The sequence below is a fragment of the Malus domestica genome, chromosome 16 (genome assembly GCF_042453785.1).
Source record: "Malus domestica chromosome 16, GDT2T_hap1".
NCBI classification, from domain to species: Eukaryota; Viridiplantae; Streptophyta; class Magnoliopsida; order Rosales; family Rosaceae; genus Malus; species Malus domestica.
In genome coordinates this window covers 33,594,298-33,604,207 of record NC_091676.1, presented here as the reverse complement: position 1 = coordinate 33,604,207, position 9,910 = coordinate 33,594,298, and the positions used below count along the sequence as shown (strand labels likewise).

The following is a 9,910-nucleotide window of genomic DNA, read 5'->3' as shown; positions in this document are numbered from 1 at the left end:
CGTAAGAATTTAAAATCAGACATATTGTTTTCATTTGCTAGGATTTTTCATCTCAATCTAGTTACCATGTGGGAGTTAGGTGAATCCTCCTTTTACTGTTCGCAAGTAGGAGGTGTCCAATTTTGGTGGCTCGGTGGCTCATTGGCTTGTGTCACCTGAGTGTTAGTTCCAGGAGAACTTATGGAGTCTATGGAAGCAGGAGGTGGAGAGTCTAGAGTTAGGCCTCAGGATTGTTAAGATTAGTTTGAGTTTTTAGCCAGTTAAAAAGAAGCAAAAACCTGAACAAATAGGGAGACAGTTCTCCTGAGAATCAACGATAATAGCAATGTCAGACAAAAAGCTTTATAGTTAATTGTAAAGGGCTAGTGAGGGAGAAAAAGTGCTAGGAGTTGAAGTAATCTTTTATTTGGTTAGACTTTTCATTCCTTTTATTTGATTCATCTTTCCAATAAGTTTTGTGGGGTTTGAAGAGGTTGGTTAATCAATAATCAATCTCTTTCGGCCAAAACCCCATAATTTCATATTATAAAATGTTATTTTCCTTTTTGATTTCAAAATATACTTATGTTATGCTACTGTTTAGTTTAAAAACATAAAGCTTTCATAAACCCAAAAACAAAGAGTCTTTTATGTTGACGTTTTAGTTATAAATTGACTATCAACCACAAAAGCAGAATACATGACGATCGCTGAAGCTACAAAGAAGCAATCTAGACTCTGGGGTTGTTAGAAGACTTAGGTGTGGAACAACACACGTTGGATGTAGATTATGACAGTTAAAGTGCCATTTACTTGGCCAGGTATCAGGTACATCATACAAGGATTAAGAAAATTGATGTATGTGTGAAAGAAGTGGTAGCTGAAGATGAGATTCGTCTCAAGAAGGTTGCTATAGAAGATAACCCAGCTGACATGTTGACAAAGGTGATTAATGCAACCAAGTTTGAGCACTGCTTGAATTTGGTGCAATTGAAGCAAGTTTGATCTTGCAAAATGGTGGAGCAACGAAAACTGTTGTTGTGTTGGATGCCTCGATATGGATTTTATACCAAGGTGAAGATTGTTGGATATGGCATTAAATCAACATGCCTAAACTAGAACAAGAATCAGGAAAGGTGTATGATTGGTATATCTTGGACACAAGGTATCATTAAGTACAACTTCCTAGTTTGGTTTGGATTCAGTTTTAGTATAGAATTTGGTTTCCTATATTCTACGGGATTTTGTGTAAAACTCACGGCATCTAATAGCATAAATAGATGGCTTTGGGAGAGGTTTTGTATTGGAGTTTGAGAGGTAGAAGTTTGAATGCTTAAGAGCACTTTGAGTTAGTGAGTTCTCTTGTATTTGTTGGAATTCAATAAAGCTTCCGTTGCTAGAGAAGTACTCCTATGTTGAAGGAACTCTTAACTTTGTGTATTGTGTTTTTGCTTATTGCTTGATTCTTTGGTTTATTTTACAACAAATGTATCATATTAAACTCTGGATATCTCTCAAGTACACATAACCAACTACTTTTTGGTCTAGATCTACTTAATTTCCCGACGTTTCAAGTGGTTCTAAGTTCGTCACCCACCGAATGTCTCTCAAGAAAGTACACATAACCAACTACCTTTTGGTCTAGTCGTACTTAACTTCCCTGACGTTTGAAGAGGTTCCGAGTTTGCCACCCTCTGCCATTGATCCGAAAGTAAGTTCATATAATGTCTGAATTCCAAACTAAAATAAAAAGAGCAGTATCAAGAGAAACAATTAATTGTACCATCAAAACCTGACAGCTACTTGCTCCTGTTTCTAACAAAACTGCACAAAAGATTGGGTGTAAGCATCCATCAACCTGTATGTTGTTACCGTCAGCCAACGTGCTTCCCGTTTAAACCACAACCACAGCATCGCCAGTGACGCTTCTAAAGCAGCAGCTTGGTCCTGCACATTTCGGGCATTTGGGTCGCCAACTACATTTTATGCACTTAGGCTTCCAGCATGTAGGAAATTTTAGACACTTCGGTCTTGAACATTCAGGGCATTTAGGTTGGTAGAGTTTTATTCTACAACACATGCTTGCACAAATTGCACATGATCTTTTCTTCTGCAAATGCATATTCTGTCGAATCTTTTTTAGACGAATTTCTGTGGTTATGTTCTCTATTCCTAGGATAAACCTGCAAAGATGGCGGATGTAATCAGGGTAAAGCTCCAAGTTGCAGTGCCCACCTCCTTTAATCCACAAAGGCTCATATGGATCCCTTGCCATTTTCCACGGCGCATTACCATGTAACCAATTCACGATATCATCATCTGTACCCTGGTAGATGAATTTTTTTTGACACATTCAAGTTATTATAATAAGAAAACAAAATCAGATAAAGTTTAGTTGAGTTAGGGAAAGGGATCCTCTTCGGATCCCTTTCATCTCAGCCTCCTGAGCCACAAATCCAAGTCCTTGAAATTTGATCCAACAGTTAAAAACAGGGGGCCATTAAAAGTTAAAAACAGGGGGCCCCATTAAAAGTTATAATAACTTTAACCTTTGGATCAAATTTCAAGAGCCCGGATTTTACGCTCAGGTGGCTCAGGTGGAAGGGATCCGGAGAGGATCCTTTTCCTTGAGTTAGAGCAACTGTCGGATAATCACATGCCAGCACACAAATAGTGAGAAACTTACTTTAAAAGGTACCAAGATTGTGAACATGTACCAGAGAGCCAAAACAGAAATGGTAAACAACCAAAGAAAATTCAGTGGAGGAATGCATGAGGGAGGGACAAAAAAAAACTAAGGGTGGAAAAAGTCACAAAACGATGACAGGTCTTAAATCTGATTCCATTGTTAAATGTTGGGCAATAACACGGGTTAATAGATACAACGGCTTTGGTTCTATGTACCCTTCAAATACTCAGCAAATTTGGGGACAAACCAGATGCTTGCACCTCTATGCTAAGTCGATAGCGTACCCCTTGCATTCCCATAATTTCATCTGCTTAACCAAAGTGTACCTAGAATATATACGTTGTAACAACCCAAAGCCTAATCCAGCTAGCTGGAGGTGACTTTTAGACTCATGGACCTTGCTTAAGTATCATAGTTCTTCCCAGCATATTTCCCGCTTGGGATCCTCTCCAAGTTGTCTTAACGGGCCTTTCTGATGAGGTACGCAACCACTTACTTTCCTACGGTTCCATCATTCCAACTGCACTTTCCTTATATATTATCAATAAAGTAAGACACATAGAAGCATCTCCTTCTTCATTGGACACTCATAATTGATTAGACAAACAAGTTATAGTTTTCTGATCAAAATAGAACCACAGAGAAAAGGCCCAAATAGGCATGCCATTCTAATCTTAAATTTTGTCCTTTTTTGTTAGAGAGGATTGGCTTGATAAGACTATTCACTATATTTAAAGCATTTTGAAGGAAGAAATGGATGACATTTTCCTTATTTTGTCCAGATTGAAGGTTACGCATAGACAAAAGTTGTCCCTTTTAATCCTACAGGGATATCTTTTCTTCCCGAGTAACCTTCAACTTGAACAAAATATGAAGGTTGTCATCCAAAATGCATTCAATATAGTGAATAGACGTATCCAAGTCAATCATTTCTAACAAATGATGCCAAAAGGTCCAAAAATTCGCTTGTTTAATCTGCTAGTGATTTGAAAAGCTCTTTTTCAAGTATTTCCACTCAAGTCAACAGTTCTCATTGAGCAAACGGAAAGGAAGAGTAATTGGACATGTTTTTCATTGCTTAAGAAGCTAGGTTATTTCATCGAGTTTTTAGCATATTCTAAAGAGAAAATGTAAGGAAATCCGTAGAGAAGAAATTTAAGAATAAAGAAAATTTAACACATGGCCAGGGATCAGAGACTACATAGTTGCTGAGAAAAATAAAGGAATCAACCAATGGCGAGCCAACAACAATTATATATGAACAGATGTGTAGAGACCAGAAATTGGACTTAATCTGGAAAACCCCAAGGTTAAGATAAGACGAGAGAAAATAGGTTAAGATGATTTGGACACGTAAACCGAAGACCTACAGATGCTCTGGTTAGAAGATGCGACTATGAGTCGGAGGCTCAAGGCAAAAGGGGTAGTGGAACACCTAGGAATACTTTGAAAGAGACTATAAGAAAAGATATGGAGTACTTGGAGCTAACGGAAGATTTGGTGCAAAACTGAGCGGAATGGCTTTGTAGGATTCGTATAGCTGACCCCACTTAATGCAATAAGGCTTGGTTGTTGTTGTTGTTGTCCCCACTTTGCCTTCTTTTAAGTCCTCAAATTTCATCAAGCACTTAATATACTATTCTTCACAAATCATAACGAAATCGGATTTTATCAACTTATACCCCCCAAAACCCTGAATGTTTGATGTGCCTAACTGCAAGTACCCTCCATTTCTAAGTTCCTTAAGTCGTAGCTTTCATAGTAGTTTCATTGATGCTACCTACCAACTAAATGCCTGCTCAGGAAGGCATACTAAATGATGCACAAACATGCACTCAAATTGTCCCACTACCCCTAATCAACTTATTATTTATCCCAGGAGAAAGTTTCGTGCGACTTCAGTTAGCTGAGAGCCATGCACATAATTTCTACCAACAATTTTCTACTTCCCATGCATTCTCTGATACTTTTATATTACCAGGACGACAATCCTATATGCCAGTATCAGACCCTTGCATCGTATCTGCAACCAAAGCTCTGTTGGTATTAAATATTTTAGGGTTCCCAATCAAATCTATTATCTTATCTCCCATATAACGACGACTAAACATGAATGCATTTTAAGATGTCCACAAACTCAACTGAAAAACATTTTAATATCGACTAATTGGGGGTGGCTCTACCTAAGCTATTTAGAGGTTGTTTGGTATTCCATTTGAAAATAATTTATAATTTAAAAAAAAAATGATGAATCTAATTGAATTACTTAACACTCATTGGTTTCAGAAACAAAAATACTTGGATCCAAGAAGGATAGCAAACATGCTTTTATTTTCAGTGCATTGCCGAAGGAGCTACGTTTTTATAATACAACGTCCTTCAATCAGGCTTGCAACCGGGAAATTAAGCCTCATACACGAGGAAGAGGTAGAAATCTGAAGTACAACTTAAAGATACACTCTTTCCTTTGAAATCGAGGGTTGTCGCACAAAGACAGAAGCTCAGATTATACCAAACAATTTGAACAACCGATACAGGAAGAGTCCCACACTAGTAAGAAAAGTGGTTGACCAGACAAATAGGGTGCTACGGGAACTCCAAAAACAGGGCAGTTAGTGTTGCGTTTCTGGGAAGAAGACATTACAATATGCTAGAGAAGAATTGACATATTTTACTGAAGGGAAGAAAAGGTCCGTACTCAGCTGAATGGCATGGGATCAGCGAGGTACGGAAATACATACTAAATTTCTTTTTCAATTAAATGATGGTGTGAACGCATGAAGAGATTCAAGTGGAAGGAAAGTGTAACTTCATTAGGCATTTAAGAACTATTTAGCTTACTAGAGTTTTAGGCATATGAACAATATGCATTCACATGGTTTTGTTTCATATAATTTCAATTAGAACTGACAAAAACAAGGTAGAACTGACAAAAACAAGGTAAAACTGAAAGGGATCTTTGAGCATTATAATTTTTAAACATTACAAGAAGACAAGAGATACTTACATGTATTACTAGCACCGGGCACTTCACTTTCTTAATTTTATTGAAGTTCTGCACACCATCAGAATGGCGAATAGCATAGAATAGGAACAGAACGAGCTTCAGTGAGTTGCTCTGACAGTCTATGAGGACGTCACTACATTAGTGAATCATTATAACAAGTTACAAATGGCACAGTCGATAGTTAATAGACTATTACCCAAGAAATAATCCGTACCTTATAAACGTCAAGGCAGAATGTGAATTTCACATGGCAACTTAGCCCGGAAAGAATTGCACTATGCAGAACTACACCCCGCAGCCTTGGCAACTTAGCTGCCAAGTGCGGTGTTGGTCCACTTCCAACTGACTGCCCATACAAGATCAAATCTTCCTGGCTAACTCCGTACTCGGTCCCAAGGCACTCATATACTGCCTCTATGTCAGCATATGTATTTGTTTCACTAGGCTGGATTACATTTGAAGAAAAAACGTAAGTAAATACTCGTACTGAAAAAGAGTCAACGAATATGTGTTATTCTAGATTTTATAAGATGACAAGCAAAATTAGAACAACCGAACTAACATAGTGAGCGCGCACGTAAAGTGATCAATAATAAGGACAGAAACCCATAATTTCCAAAGAAAATAACAAAATCCAGAAGATCAATCACACTCTAATATGTCAATAGTTAATTATTGTGGCCACCAACTCACATATATGCATTAATATAAATAATTGAATGTAGATATGTAATACCATGCAACATTTAGCTAATTTGGCCATACTAATGATGGTATCAGCTAAAACCACGCGTGAAAGATAATGAATCCCGAACTGTTTTTGGAACTATTGTTATATCCGATTCCTCGAGGATAAATGAATCCCAAACTGTTGGCATATGACTTGAATAACAAGGTGGAACATGTAAATTAATTTTCACATAAAACGATTGTAGTACCTTGCCAGTAGAGGCTCCATAGCCAGAATAGTCATACCTGCATCAAAAAAATTCCATCAACTCTCGTGAATAATGGTTAAAAATCACAGATGATTGGTCAAGAAAATGCAGATAATTCATCAATAAAAATCACAGAAAATAATTCCCTTTTTAACTCAGAGATAAAAAGAAAGAAACCCAATGATATTGATACATCATATATCTGAAGTGCCGGAAAGGCAAGCAACAAAATGCCAACAGAACCAAAAAAATAAAAAAAAAATAAAAAAAGTAAAGCTGCTGCGTCTCCATCCATCCAAAGAAAACAAATTAATGACTCTACAGAAAAGAAAAAAGGTAATAGCTGTAGATATAAACCCCAAAAGAAAGATTTATTTACCAAATGTATATAAATAAATTGATTTGATTTGATTGCAGGAAAGTAAGGCAGTAAATAAAAGCAAATGATTCAAGTGTTGTTTGCAATGAAAACCCCACAAGAAAAAAGAAGTGTAGAGAGAGAGAGAGAGAAGAGAGAGAGAGAGAAGAGAGAAGAGAGAGAGAGAGAGAAGAGAGAAGAGAGATAGAGAGGAGAGATAGAGTGACCCAATGAGATTGACCCGCAGAGAGAGGTTGAGCTGGAGAAAGAGGTCATAGAGCTGGCCGAGGTCAGCAGCATTGTCATGCGAGTAAAGCAGAGTGAGGAGGGCGTAAGAGCAGTTCCACCGTGGTGTATTACCGGCGGACTGGGGATGGAACAGAGCCAAATAGCCCGGGGGATAAGGTCCAGCGTATGTCAGCCCCATGAACAGTCGAGGCCCGGCAGGAATTGTCAGCCCAAGAGCCAGGAGGTCATGTGATGTGGGTTGAGAAGACATCAGCCATAATATAAAATTAATAAAAATTTAAAATATTAATAAAAAATTTAAAAAATGTAAAACTCTGGCTTCGAACTCAACAACTCTCGTCGGAGTGCAACGTCGAGACTGATGATACACCCACAGATAAATGGAAGAGATCCAGTCCCTCCTCCGCCGCAGTTGCTCCCGCACCCCACAATGCCTTCGCCTCCACGCACTCACGATCTCCCTCCTTCCACTCGCGCGTCCAGATCGCACGATTTGGGATTTGTTTTTGGGAGAGAGAGAGAGATTTTAACTAAGGAAAAACTGTGAATTTTTGCACGGATTGGCTACTGATGTTGTCTGAATCCGAGGCCCTGCCTCTAGAGCTCAAAGTGAGAGAGAGCTGCTGAGCTTGAAAAAGAAAGAACAAAAAACAAACAACTTTCGGAATGGTGCGTTGGCACCATGGGAAAAGAAGAAGAAAAATAATAAAAAAAAGGTTTTGGAATGGTTCATCGGCACCATGTGAAAAAAACAAAGGTTTTGGAAGTGTGCTGCAACATGTGAAAAGAAAAAAAAATTAATAGAAAATGATACAACGAGACCGATTAAAAATTCTATCCAAAATTACAAATAAAATTATTTTGTATTATTTAAAAAAAAATACTAATATTTTATTGTCTATTGTCAGAGCTATTCAATGTAGGAGTAGAGATGCAAAATGCAGTTATTGTTCATTAAGGGCAGTTACTGTTCACTGAGTGGATTAAATAGTGAATAGCCCAGAGGTGCCTTAGCAACGGTGGAACTGCTCTAAGGGTTCTGCAAATAAAAAGCAACAATCTTGTTCCCCGGTGAGGATTTTTAGCAAAAACAGTTAAAAATACTTAAAACACTTGCAAGAGAAATAAAATTATTGTAGTATAATTGGCTCAAATAAGATCGTTTCCCACAAGGATTAATTTAAAAAGATCAAAGCGAAATCAATTCTCAACTAATTAATTAAAACAAAGTTTTTGAAAGAGGTGATCTAATGACCTAAATTAAGAAAAACGAATTTATTTAAAAAGATTACTTAAAAACTACAACTTTAAAGAAGGAGAAGGAAACAATTTTTAGAATTTCAAGTGAGAAAGTACTAGGGTTTTGCCGTCACTCTAACAATCCTATGTAATTCTTCTAATTACTTATGAATTACACATGCATATTTTGAAGGTTAGATTTTCCTAGAGTATATTCTGCTTGGAACCTCCAACATAGAACGTATATCTAATATGTAACCCGTCCGTGGTGTCCAAATCGAATGTGAACATGCAAGACTCATTAAGTTTTGTAAAAACCCTTTGAACAATCATATAACCCTTAAGACGTGTCGTTCATCTTAACAAGTTACACATATTAACCACAAGAAGTCTTAGTCAATTTTAGGGACAGCTCTCCACCAAAATTGTATCAAATTACTTTTCTAAATATCCTAATGGTCGCGAATCACTAAGACAATTAAATAGTTTTAACCGGTGATTAACAACTCAAAACTTGCATGCAAAAATTCATAAGCAAATTAAAAAGAAACTACATATTCTTGCTAAGGATCATGGCCTCACCCTAGCAAAAAGAATTAGTTACGCATATTCATAATAAAAATCACAAAGTCATTATTGAAATAGAAAAAGAATGAAAACACCTTGAAAGTATAAGTCTTGAAATCTCTAAGCTTTGCCCCAAATCTTCTCTCCAAAAATTGCATAAGAAGAAGACCCTAGGGCCGGCCAAAAAGGCTTATTTAAACTACTCTAATTCAATCCTCCTAGTAAAAGGTCTTAGAATAAGACTAGAAAACATAATCCTAAATTAACTTGGAAATTCGCCAAAAATCCTTCACAGCCACGTTTTAGACACATATCAGCTCCAAAATTGGACCAAAATAGCTAGATTTAAAGCTTGGACTATTCTAAACACTTGTCCAGAAGGCCACGAACCCATCTGAGATTATTTTGGGCTTCAAAAACTGCATTTAAGCCCTAAAACGTTACTTTCCAACAATGTGCACTGTTCCTTTATTTAAGTGCCAGAAAATAACCGCTTCATAGAAATTGCTGAAATTTTGACACAAACATTCCAAGAGACACAAGAACGTCCTCCAATTTTAATCACTCCAAAATTCGTCTGTTTGAGCACATTTTGTTCCTGAAGAAGTCGAATGTCCTATGTTGAAAATATGAAGCAAAGTATCAAAATTATACCAAAATAATTACCAAAATATACTAAGAATAGGATAAAATAGATAATAAGAAATCGACTCATCACCCCGCTTTGTGTCAATCAACAACACATCCAAGGAGTTATTAACAGGCAGAACGGCCATCAACAACGTCGTGTTGGTGCTGTCGTGCTGCCCCTTCTAGATCTTGTAGGTCGGCGGAGATGGCGGAAAGAAGGCGAATTTCGCCACCTGAGACCACACGCACCCCAT

At 37.3% G+C, this 9,910-nt stretch overlaps 1 pseudogene; it reads right to left on the bottom strand.

Annotated features, from left to right (window-relative positions):
* Positions 1 to 1,679: 1,679 nt before the first annotated feature.
* On the bottom strand, positions 1,680 to 9,910 carry LOC103439091 (uncharacterized; annotated as a pseudogene).